The sequence below is a fragment of the Aythya marila genome (assembly GCF_965140915.1).
Source record: "Aythya marila genome assembly, chromosome: 9".
NCBI classification, from domain to species: domain Eukaryota; kingdom Metazoa; phylum Chordata; class Aves; order Anseriformes; family Anatidae; genus Aythya; species Aythya marila.
The window spans coordinates 22,202,491-22,215,774 of NC_139050.1; the positions used below are offsets into that span (position 1 = coordinate 22,202,491).

The window sequence follows — 13,284 nt, forward strand, 5'->3', positions numbered from 1 at the left end:
TAGCATTCCTATTCTCGCTTTGGGCATAGCTCACTGCCCAGGATGCTCAGCAAGGTAATATCAAACACTGAGCTTTTTATGTCCCAGTCATTTCAGTTTGCACAGAGCTGCTTCTCTGTCCCCAGAATTCCCGTTTGCATTACCCAGTACTTTGAGGACCAAGGACACCACTGCTCCCAGCACCAGAGACCCTGCATTGCAGTCACGGCATCACACTGATGCCAAGACGAAAGGGACCCCTTTGGGGCAAACCTCCCCCAGGCAGGGAAATGTCACTCAGGGCCTTGCCTGCCCAAGGCTGTAGTACCTCCAGGGAAGGAGATCACCCCAGGGGCTGCTCATCCGCATTTGGAAAACATTTTCCCCAGTGCTTCCATGCCGGTGCATGGCTCAGAGGAGTGTCTTTGCTGGGCACTGCAGACATGACAGAGTATAATCATAGGAAACAATGAAAGCGGCAGTGGGTGGATGGCACAGACATGCCCTACCCTGTGAACTCTTCATACTGAAGCTTTTTTTCCATCCTTGTTCTACTTGTCTATCTCTGGCATCCCTGGTGCACTAGGGAGCATGCCATGCCATTGATTTCCAACCGTGACTACAACTCCCAGCAGCCTTTTTCTTTCAGCTTCGAGTAGTTAACCAGGTGTAAGAAATATTCAGACAGATTCTGAATGAGTTTTGGCATTCTAGGGATGAATTTACACCTATGGCTGCTTTGGATATTTAGCCAACAGGCTAAAGTTTCTTTTCCACTTTGCATTCAGGATTGATATTTTCCCCCTTTCTTTTTGCTTTCTCTTCATTTTCCTGTTTCACATTTCCCTGAATACCAAATCTGGTGCTCAGGAGCACCGGGTGAAGTCAGGACAAATCTCCAACGAGTCCAGAACCAAGAAGCAGCTTATGCCAATCCATAAACATCATTTGATTTTAGCTGTGACTAATACAAGATTGCTAGCATTGCTCCTTTGTCCCTGGAGCTTTAGGATGCCACATGGGAGAGAGCAGTGCTTGATTTTACCACACTGAAGCCAGGTACCAGCACCGGTGACCTCAGTTTTGCCTTTGCTGGTCACTGCCTCTATTTTAGAGCATCTCCAGATGTTACCCAGGCAGCAGTGAAGGCTCAGCTTGCTGGCTACTGTACAAAATCAAAGACCTTTCCTGCCCTTAGAGTTCACCAATTCTGCCGTGACTCTTTTTAAGGTAAATTTAAAAGATATCTGTGCCAAATACTATTGTCTGTGTCCTGAGCAAAGGTGTGCTGTGAAAAAGAAAGTGAAGTCACGATGAAAAGCACCACCTCTGTTTGCTCTGATGCAGAAGTTTGAACAGAGGCGAGAACAAAACTGTGCAGCTCCTCCCCTTTTTCCTGTGCTGGTTTAAATCAATCATGCACTTATGCACCTTTTGGTTTTGTCCTCTCACTCATCAGCCTCCCGTTGCAGCGTGAAATGTTTCACCTGTTCCAAATCAGCCAGATACAATCGGGGAAAAGATAGCCAAAAAAGCCTGCCAGGACCTGTCCGCGGCCGTGGGTTCACCCAGCCGCTGCCTTCACGATTTTCACAGGCAAATCTGTTCGCACAGATACAGGGGAGCTCAAAAAGCAGGTTCTGGTGGGGCTTTCGCCGCCGTATGTCGATGCAGATAGTCTGCAGCCCCCCGAATGGCACCGTGCTCTGCCCTGCCTGTAGCCTTCAGCTAAAGCAGCGTGTGGAGCCCGATAAAGAAGGCAGACCCCGAGCCCCGCAGGATGCTCTAGCAGGCAGCCAGCAGTGAGAAGCGGAGGGATAATTTTCACAGATTTAACCAAGAACAATGACACTATTTGCAACCAAGAGGAGAGCCAGGAATTATTTGCCAGAGTGCCAGTGCGTGTTCCCTAGTGGGTAACTGGAAAATGAGAACAGCCTGTCAAAGATTAGCCCAATTTCTAAAGCAAGCACACGACAGTCTGATTTTGTTTATGAGAAAGGGGCATCTCATTAAAAGTCAGATTTGGGTTTCAAAGCCAGTTATTTAGAACTTCTGACTTGTATGTACACATCAATTATCTGCGCGGGGTTACAAAGCCTGGCCAAATTCCATTAGGGATGGGTTAACCCCGAAAGAGCCGAGCCCAGCATCTCCCAGGCTGATGTCTATCTGCCCCTAATATCAACACTGGCTTTACAGAAAGCAGCTGCTAATGCTCATAGGTTTGAGGGCTACGGTAAAAACGGTTTTCATTACCATGTTTATTTTATGAGATACATAGTATATTCTGATGAGGGCTTCTGGTAGTAAATCTTCAGGTTTTGGCTTGGCGTGTTTCTTTGTGAGCTGCGGGAGAAAGCGTGCCCTGGACCGACCCTTCGCAGCCTGAAGCTGCCCCCTGCCTGAGATGTTGCTGCAGATGTACATCCACAAACCCTGCCAGGCAGTCAGGAGCAGGGAAATACAATCCTGCTCGAGCAGAAGCCCCTTGGGCCAGTTGCTCAGTGTCAGATGTGTCCACAAGTGCCACTCGATTAACCAGGCGTCGTTTGGCACGATGTTGATTTTGGTGGCTGGTGGCCACCAGCAGCAGAATGGTGGTGAAGGATGCTGCCTTTATGCCCCAGTGAATGAATACGTGTAATTTTTGTGCTGTTTGATGCTCTCCTGGGCATTTAGGAAGACATCTGGTGAAGGGTGATCATCCGTCGTGTACCTACACTGAGAGGTCATGTATCTGCTCCAAGATGCCCCTTCACTGTGTCACTTTTCTGGTTTTCTTCACCAACCCTTCCATACTTGTAGAAAGTAAGAAGTGGATGATGACATGCCCACAGCGAACATCTCCCTTGCCCTGGGTGTGTTTTTCAGCATGGTGATAGCAGCAGTCCTCCCTGCTGGTTTGGGTCCTCCCAGGCTCCCACAATCCTGAATGACAAAGAGATTCAACTGGAGGACGCGTTGGCTTTGCAGGTGTTTTGGTATGGGGTGGCTCACAAAAGAACATAATGAAAGGGAGGTGCTGGACCTCAGCAGCAGCAGGGCATCGTATCACATGCTGGGGAAGAGTGGTGAGCAGAAACTGGAGCGACCATGGGTTGGCAGAAGTGTTTTACAACAAGAGAAGTTGAATAATGAGTTCTCTGATGTGAACTGAGCTACAAGTGGACCTAGAGAAGTGTCTCATTGCTGTTGGGAGACCCCATTAAAAGGCAATTAGTGGAGGGGTCTTTCCAGAGACACCCTCCCTGGAGCCCCCCCGCTGCCACAGGCTGCTCTCGGCCAAGCAAGACCCATCGCCCCCGCGGCACCTCTCTCTCCTGCCGCATCCAGCCCTGGCGCTGGGATCTATGTGCTTGTCACGGAGCTCCTGCACGTAACTGCACGATGCACAGCTACGGCCTTACAAGAACCATAAACAACCCCCGCGTGCACAGCGTACTCGCCTGACATAAATATTTTCAAAAATTGAAGATTCAAATCATATTGCAGCGTGGTGCTGTTTATTTCATAACATTATTTTTATTGCGGGATGACTTATACGTAACCTTGAATTTCAAGTTCAGTGGAACAGAGGAAGTATTTGTTTAGAGGGCAGGACGATTAAAAACATTTTTTTCCCTGTTTGAATTGGATAAAATTGTAATATATCCTTTACGTCACAGTAGCACCCTAGTGGTTATCATATTGCATTAGTTACACGAGTTTTCAGTGAACATTAGACAGTATATACTACTTTCAGTAAATAGACCAGTCATGCTTATAGTTACATGGAAAACTCCAGGAAATTTGTGATGACATTCCCTGCAGGTTAGTAACTCTACCCATTATTTATATTGGTTTGATTCGAGTTCTAAAATAATCTGGTGAAACTAGATAAGTCTCAGCATTCTCCAAAAACTTTATTTCATGCAAGCCTAGAAATACTCCAGGCTGACTATTTGGAATTTACCAAATTCCACCATGAGGAATTTTGTACTTTAGACACACACACACACAAAGACCAAAAGAAAAACCAACAAGAAAAAAAAAGTCCTTGAGTAACGCGATCGGTGATTGGTTTTTACATCCTCTTGCATCACTGAAAACAGCGTGATGTAAAGTTTAGAGGGAAATTGGAAGGTGAGCACCTGCCCCATGCCACCAGCACGGCCGGGTGCTCGGGCAGCAGCCCCCTGCCCCTGCCTGCTGCTGCCACGGGGTGAACGCACCGAGCCCGGTCGGGGCTGCCCGCAGGACGCTGCACTTGCCGTAATTCGGTGTAGCCACCGGAGAATTTGCACGAGGCAACAGTTAAATAACGCCGCACATTTAACATGTGTCTCGGCATGTCCGTCCTGATTTTGCGGAGCTCTTAAGTATCTGCTTAAATTGATGCATATGCTTAAGCTTATCCCTGTAGAGTTAAGCATGAAAAGTATGTATTTAACCTTAAACATATGCTTAAATGCTCTGCTGAATGGAGACCATAAGGCCTAATCCAGTGATCATTTAAACCAATATCACGTTATTTTGGTGGCTGCTGTGTGTGTCCATTCATCCTACGAGTACTGTAGACAGATGAGAAGAAGTAGCAGATGCATCAGTGCTTTCTTAGCGTGCAGCCTTTGACGTGCAAAACCCTTTTAATTGCAAGTATTCTGCTAAAGCCATTTTTAAATGGCCAGTGTCAGAATAGTGTTCTCTGTAGTGGTAATGTCCTGGTCTCCTTTCACAGTTTTTCTGTTATATGTTACTGCTCTTGGCCTCTGCATTCCTACACACAGCATCTCGGCTCCTGCTCAGCGCTGTTTAATAAAAAACCTGTCTTGCTGTGGAAGAAACTATTTGTTAGCCCTGCGGATGTCTCACGGTGTGTGGTTTACTGACAACTCTGGCTCAAGCAGGTGACTTTCCAACAGGAAAAGGAAAAAAAAAAAAAAATACGGAAAGAAAAAAATTCCCCTGGCCACCTCCATGCAAAGCTGAGCCCTGCCTGCCTGGGGCTGCAGCGGGTGCACATGGGGACTGCAGCTTGCCAGGGCAGCTCTCAAGTCTGACTTTCTGTGAACCTGGGGGTGTTTTTTTAACAAAGACATGCCTGGCTTTTCCTTCCTGGTGGTTGCCTTCCTCTCACCGTCCTTGCTCACACACCCCAGAGCCCTGCCAGCAGCAGATGCCAAGGAATGCGCCTTGGGCACAGGGTCCTGCTCCTGCCTCTCCTCTCTTCCTACCGAGCAGAGGGCAGAGCAGCCCCAAGGGACCTCGTCTTCTTGTGGCTGCTGAGGGATGCTCCCCTTTCTCAAGTGCATTGGGATGTGCAGACGTAAGGAAGCTCTCGGGCATTATTGTTTATTTGTTGAGCTGATCAGTGTTGGCTACCACCACCCTGTGAGTCACAGAACTTGGCTGAACCAGCTGGGCTGTAAAAAAGGACTTCTGAAAGGTTTTCTAGCTTTTTTTTTTTTTTTTTTTCCCTGTAACTGTCACCAACAGCTGAGTCCCTAACTGAGAAACGTTGGCAAATTTTCCCCGATTCATCCGAAATAGCCGGGGGGATCACATATGTGCGTGCGTGTAATTTGAATTTAAAAAAAATATTTCTTTAACAGTTTATAGCTTCTCTGTGAAGGCTGTGTAAAAGAGGACAGGCGTGTGCACAGCCGTGCAGGTGGAAGCTCCTGCTAATTTTTCCAGCCTCCCAGGTTCTCGCTTGATAGCGCAGAGAGGCAGATAAACCCCATTTTGTTTGGTTTGACAAAGTCGCTTGCTCCCAGGCTGGGAAGCCACACGCCAGCTTTCAGGCTGAAGTGGCTTTTTGTGGCTGCATTATAAAGCCTTTAAAGAGGCTCGTAATGGAAACACTGACAAGCAGCACTAAAAGTGGCACAAAATGAGCAGCGCTGTAATATTTTGCAACTTTCTAGGAAGTTTACAGATGGCAGTTAGCGAATTTGGCTGTCTGGAAAGAGACTTTTAGAAATCCTGCTTTTCACATCCCTTTGTCACACCAGTGTCACTGGAAGTGTGGGGGACAGAGCCAGGGCTGCCGATGCTCAGCCAGGGGACTCCACTGCTGGCTGTCACCTGCAGGATCCCGACCTACTGCATGGGATTAATGGATCCATGTGTCTCTCCCCAGGTTGCTGTAGAGCTGAGCAGGGCTGAACTGCAGGCAGCAATCCAAAGGGCTCATGGCATTTGGGCTTTTGCACACTGGGTACCTAAACCCCAGCTTCCTGGTGATAATGTTCAATGTGGTGTTTTCTTTCACGAGGTTTCCTTCCATGGCAAGAAACATCCTCACACTCTATTTTCCTTGATTGAATTCTCTTTGCTATGTTGAATAAATGTCCTGTTAATAATTTTGTCTATGTATTGCCACTGAGGAATTAAAAAAAAAAAAAAACTTTTTTTTTTTTTTTTAAACAGTAATGAGTAATGGGGCTGATTTACACACATGTGGAACTGCAGGCTCATACTGGATATTTAGAGGGGTGGGTGCTGGGTTGTACAATATGAACATTGCTGGATAGGAAACATGCACGGGGATGGTTTTGCTCCCACCAAAATCAACATCAGGTCTCATGGGTTTCAGTGGGAACAGAGCTGAATTTTTAAAATGCCACATTAAGAGCCCAATCCTGCTATCCTTGCTCACATGAGAAATCCCATTGGTATCAGGGAGTCTATTTGCCTGATTAAGGACTAATTCTGTGAATAAGGATTTGCAGGAAACGGCCTTATCTCCTCTGCATACCACAGATCCTGGTCTCTAAAAGTGTTTGCTGTAAGCGCTTATCATTTATGTAAGTGCCCTTCAATGGACATTTATATAATGGGGTAAATATTTAAAAAGTGGTGCAGCGCTTTAGCTATGCGGGGCGAAAGGACTTGGCTGCTGGCAGCTGGGGTGGCGAGCAGCTTTCACCGGGTGTCGGGAGCTGGAAAGGGGCTTGGGAAACACAGTACCCTGCAAGACAGCCCTTGGTATTTGTGCTTTGGAAGTGGTGTTGGTTAGGGCTTGAAACTCACCTCTGCCTAAAACACGGGTAAAAATGTCCCAGGAATGAATGTGGTTGCTTAATAATAAAATGTTGGTAGTGATGTAGCTTGCTACTGAGCTGTCAAGGGAAAGTTCAGCCTTATAAATAATGGTGTTTGAAAAGGAAATCAAGAGGGTAAACTGTTTTTAAGAGATGATGAAACCCTGAGTAGCTTGTCCTTCCCCCCAGTATACATGTCATTATTTATGGACATTACCGGAAAAGCACGTGCAGTGGCTAAGAGGGTTTGTGTTTGTTTTTTTCTTTCCTTTTTTTTTTTTTTTTTTTTTAATTGGAATAAACTCTTCTGCATTGTTTGTTAGCAGCAGAAACTACAGCTAACAAATTAATGAAAACCAAGCGATGCCTTTGAAGAATTTTTAAATGAACCTTAACCGCAGCCCACGGCTACTTGCTCAAAGTGAAAAAAAAAAAAAAAAAAAAAAGAAAAAAAATTAAGGTGAACTAGCCACTGTTACTAAGAGTCAATTGACAGAACTCATGGGTCATTAATTTTGTGTCCTTTGTTTTGTCAGTTTGTTTTCGTGAGGCCTGGTAGAGAAAGTAAAACCAGTCAAGCTGAAAATTGTCTGCTCTGTAGCTGATTTCCCCTCCCGGCGTGCCCTGACCCAGGGGAGGGGGCTGCGGGGCACCCGGCCCCCTCCTCCCCTCGCTGGCAGGCCACGGGGCCGGCGGCAAGGACGGGGGAGCAGATGGCTTCCCGGGCTTCCTGACCGCCGTCACCTCAGCGCGGGATGGGGAAAGGCCCCGCAGTGCTTTCATCCTGAGGGTCAGCTCTGAGAGAAAGTTGGGAGGGGGAAGCAAGAGTGTTACCAAAATAACATTAACAGCAGTGACCGTAATACATACATAACAAATATGTGGAGATATATTAAATATATGAATATATAACTATCCAAACATCGTCATGTTTAGATAGTTATAGTCCTTTAGCCTTCTCACCTCCTCCCGTGCAGCTGGGAGGTGCAAGGTGAGGAACCCAGGCCAGGAGGGCTCAGTGCTTCCCCAGGCACCCTGCCCCAGCAGATCCCTGGCCAAACCCCACTCAGCCCCCATGGGCTGAGCTTCTGTGTGTGTGTGCAGACCCTCCCCGACCCCGCAGCAGTCACCACAGCCCTTCTGGTGCTGTGCATTTAGGGCTGGCTTTGCCCCTGACTGCACTGGGGCCTTCCTGCATGGCCCAGGCCCAGGGACCAAGCGGTCTGCACAAGACTTCTCTGTTAAGGACACAAATAAGCAGTGGCATGCGGAGAAAGTAAATATTGCACACTTACAACTAAATCCCATAAAACTATGATATTTTCCTTTCTGTACTAGAGATGCAGTGGGTGATAGGCAGAGATCGGACATGCCCAGCAGACACTCACTATTTTACCTTCCCAACCACAGGAGACCCACCAGTCCTCCTGCGGGACCGTCTGTTCCTGGGGCTGTGGAGCGGAATCCACCTAATCACTCCTAAGACTTAAAAGAAAAACATGAACCTAGTACATCATTATAACAAATTAATGTGTTCCTCGGTGCCTACCAGGGTTCGGTGGATGATTGCATTCCTCCTCAGTTTTTGGTGGGTGATGGAATTCCTCCTCATTTCTGGTTTAAAACAACTTTCTTTGAAACAACTTTTTAGGCAGGTAGCCAGAATTGGGTGTTTGTGGCCCAGTGTTATGGCTGGGGCCAAGGGCCAGCATGCTGGTAAACAGGAGTGATGCAATGGCTTTCATGTAAGGAGGAAGCGTAACGCAGAGCACCGCAGGAATTAGGGGACACGCTTCAAGAGTGGAAATCGAGTCTATGGCAAACGTGCATTTAGTGCTCCGTCAATAAAGTCACCAGAAAACAAACAAACAAACACACAACTATTTGATTTCTCTTGGAAATACAAAAATAAATAAATAGATAAATAAATATTCCTTTAACTCCATTCCCTTAACAGTCATTGGGAATAAATTGCAGTTAATTGAATAGCCTTTAATCGAACAGTTAAAATTGATTTTGGCATTATCTCCTGGATGCTGGATGTCAGTGGGCATGTGCTAAAAAGTTCTTTCTTCCTGTTGAGAGATTGCTAACATTTTTTGTTTTATAATTTAGTATTGATGTTGCTTAATATTTGTTTTTAAGAGACCAAAACAGTTTGCTGAATCACTTTCATGGTTCATTAAAGCAAAAGCTGCAGCTTCTGTTCTGACTGCCTAGATAACATTTTCAGATAAACACAATTTCCTGGAGTTTGTGGTTTTTAATGTTTTTTGTTTTGTTTTGTCTTGTTTTCTCCTAGGTCAAGCCCAGAACCTTTACCTTATGAAACAGATTACGCTTTCAAAATATTGTATGTTAAGTGTGTGTTGTTGCTTGTTACCCATAAATCAGATATAGAGTCTTAATGCTCAAGAATGTTCCGTTTGCTCTAAAGAGAAATGTTCACTTTTATATAGGAAAAAAGTCTTGGCAGACAAGTTGGAAGTACCAGATGGAATAGGTTGTGCCACACAGATTATAAGATTTCCCCCCCCCCTTCTTATTGATGTCTTAAATTGAACATGTTCCATCTGTCTGCTCTCAATAATGAACAGTTACTTTTCTTTTTTTTTTTTTTTTTTTTTTTTTTTTTTTATTGTAAAGGTAACAAATTCCATATAGAATAAATTAATTCAAGCATGTAATGAAACATGCTAGGAGTGTGTGCATGTGTTGGAATTACGTGTAGAAATCTAATATAGTTCATGAACTGCAGCAGGTAAGACCAGTGGCAGAACTGACAGCTATTGGGCAAGGGCGGCTGAACCTTGCTGTTAAAAACGATGCGAGGAGAAGTTTGCAGCGAGAAGTTCGGGATCACAGAGGAAGAGAAATGCAGTCATGCCACAAGTGTTTATTCTATTTAATAGTACTTGGATGTAGGGCTTTTAGTCGTGTCAGGTCCCCTTCCAGCGTGAAGGGGGTGTAAGTAGGTAGAAATGTGGTTTTTACCCACATGGAGGCCTCTTCACGCTGCTGGAAGGAAGCGGAGCATAATGCACATTAGGCTCCCGTTCCCTCTGCACCCTCTGAAGAGGATGAACATTGTGCTGTTAGACCAAAAGTATTTCTAATTTCTCCTAGCTGGACTAAGTCCAGAGGGTAAAAAAGTGAATTTAAGTGCTTCATACGCTGGAGCAAAAGCAATGTCAGCTCTCAGCGCAGGGATGAGCTGCTGGGTTTCAGACACTGATATGGGGGTTTGAGATAATTCCCTGCTTCTGCCTGGGGTGTGTTTTACTTTCTCTTCTTTAGTCCAGTGCGGCTTTAGATAAAGTCGCTGTGCCTTTTTTGCACATGTTGCTATAACTAGAGAATTAAATGTGGAGCTTTAAATGTTTAAAAAGGCACATTTTGCTGTTAAAAGTTGATTTTATTTTCATACGAACACACAAATATATATATATTTTTGTTCTTGTATCGATGAATTTTAAAAGGCTGGCTCTTTAAACTTTTGGGAACAGTTGGTTTTGATTTTGGATGTAATAATCTTTTCTTTCTGTGACAAGGGTTTTTATCTGGAATTGGAAATTACTCTTTCTTTACTTACAGATAATTGATGCAGACCGAACTTGTTAAAGTCAAAACAAACAACCCAGTTCTTTATTACATGCTTATGTGCTTAGTCACAGACTTTATATTAGATTCTGCAAACGGCACAATTTATGCAGTGACATGTCGGAGACTTAATGTTGTAATTTTCCTGTTCCTAATGGAGAATTAAGAACCCAGAGAACCTCGGAGGTTCACATGCGCAGAATCCCCACTGCTGGGGTGCAGAGGTCTCGCCAAAATTTAGTAAGTGAGAAGGAGAACAAAGATTCTTAGTTGGGGGAAAAAATTGGATAGCCTGTGGCTGGGAAGCTGATTGGGACAGGTAGGCACAGTGGGGCGCAGGATAATGAGGCACATGGCAAATGTGATGCACAGATGTGAAGCCAACTGCAGCTCTGGTTCCAGGAGCCGCGCATGCCACGGCGCTGTGCCCCGGGGCTATGTCTACACCAGAACATTTGGAGCAGTAAACGACGGCAACATTAGGTTCAAATTAATCTATTACTCCAGAGCTGTGAAATGTTGGTTGCTTGTTTCGGAATTACATTGCCTCTGGGTGAAATGTTTTAGGTAGATTTTAATGCATGCTCATGGCTTGCAGAGCAGATTAAGAGGAGAAAGGGAAATTAGAGCAGTTAGGAGAGCTGTAGAGGTGCACATTTCTGGTTAAAGTATATGAAAAAAGTATTACATATTTCGCAAACAGGCCTGCTCTCCTGTTGGCCACCTGCTGTGACCGAAATATCCTCCACCGTAATGAAGGCAGGTTTGCATAAGCCTTGTAAATAGTTCAGAAAGCAGAGAGAGGCGGCGTGGGCCTTTCTGGAGCGTTTGGGAGCGTTTCTCCTCCCCGTGCCGCGTCCGATGGCCCGCACGGAGGCACAGCCGCGCTCCGGCTCGCGGCTCCGTGCCGCTTCAGCTCCGACCACGCCGCTCAGTGCCAGGTAGCCTCCTAAAGTTTCACAACACGTTATTAGGATTAAGCAATCAGATCCAAGCCGCTTTCCCCGGGTCCTTAAGTGGTCCTGGCAGGCCCGTTTAGGCAGAGCCGTGGCCGAACGGACGTCTGTTCCAAACTGTAGCATGAGATGCTCTAAAGCCTCGTCGATTAAATAAACTTTATTCAATCAGCACAAACTGTTTGGAACTATCTATAAAGAATATATTTCTTTTACTATATTGTCGCTTTTCTTATAAAAACACTTAATTGAAATGCCTAAGAGCTGCCCGGCACAAAAGTCAATAAAAAGCCTAGAATAGAGTTTATAGGGGTTGTCTATGTACATAATTAAATCCTTCAGGCACTTTAAAACTCTGCAAAATAAATGGTTATGCAAGAATGGCCTGCTGAGAGAAGAAATGCTTGTATCAGCTTTAAGCAGCTGCTCTCTGCTCGGTGTTTCTGGGCTGGAATGAGAAAGCTATTAGAAGAGGGGACGAATGCAAGCCACATACAAATCATCTTTGTTACTGACACTTCGGGGAGTGCTTTATGGTGGCTGTCAGGGCCGATACAGAGCGTGGGTTGTGCCAGCACGAGTCAGCTGCCCTTACGTGCAAAGGAGATGCTAGTGACAAAGCCAGCGTCGACGCCCAAATAATGTCGGGGGCCTGGGTGAAGGGGGCTGCGGCGGGGCTGAGTCCCGGCTCCGGCGGAATAACAGAGGTTAATTGCTTGCAATGGTCTATTGCTGTAATAGGAGTAAAAGGGGAGGGCTGTGCTTAGATTTGATTTCACTGTTCTTCGGGGAATACAGATTGAGGGGGTGGGATTGTTATTAGGGGCAAAGGAAGTGGTGCTAAAAAAAGACGAGTTTAATGAATGTAACCAATAGAAAAATTGTAGGTTTGTTTCTCCCTCTGGCCCTCAAAGTTATGATAAATGATAGCACAAGGAAAAGATAACCTACCATGAGAGTAGGATCACCAAGGCCAAATACTAAAACTCCCAGCTGACTGCCCCATACACTGCAGCCTCTGTTCGTGTTTATTTTTTCTGCTCACTCTTGGTTTCGTCAATCAGTATGATAGACGATAACTCCTGACTAGAGCAGCCTGTGTCCTGCTCTCTCACGGTGGGTAGCATGTTGTGGTTGGCGCCGTGCAGGCGGAGGATCACCCGCATCAGAAGCATCGGGGGATGAGGTACGGAGCAGCCTTCCAGCCGCGAGCCCCTGGGAGAAGAGCAGGCAGTGGTGTTATCAGCACGCGGCCGCGCTGCCAAGAAAATGACCACACATTAGTAGCTTTGTTTGGGTAGAGTCTAGGGGGGACGCCGCTCGCAAAACTGAGACGCGCTCTTTTTTGTGAAATCATCCCGCTTTCGAGTGTTAAAAGATAGCTTGTTCAAAAAGAAACCATACGTGGCTCGCCTGAGGCGAGTCCGCGACAAGGCTCCGAGCAGCCCGGAGTTTGTCGTGCTTTGTGTCCGGGGGGGGCAGACGCGCACCGCTCCGTCTCCAGAAAGCAACAGGTTTGCCACAGGCTTCTGCCATGCCCAGGGGCAGCCGTGTCCTCCCCCTGGCCTCCCTCCTCGCCTCTCCTCCTGCCTCCCACGGAAACCTGACCGTGGGCTTTGGCCAGCCGCCGCCACGCAAAATGCTGCTCACGAAGCCCGCGGCTCATCGGCCGGGGGAATTTCCTGAGCAGTGCTCACAGATCGCCAGCCGGTTATCTGCCC

The 13,284-nt window shown here is 46.3% G+C and overlaps 1 protein-coding gene across 8 annotated transcripts in view; it reads left to right on the plus strand.

Annotated features, from left to right (window-relative positions):
• Positions 1–13,284, plus strand: part of MECOM (MDS1 and EVI1 complex locus) — a 315,396-nt gene that overhangs the window by 199,922 nt on the left and 102,190 nt on the right. The window lies entirely within an intron of this gene.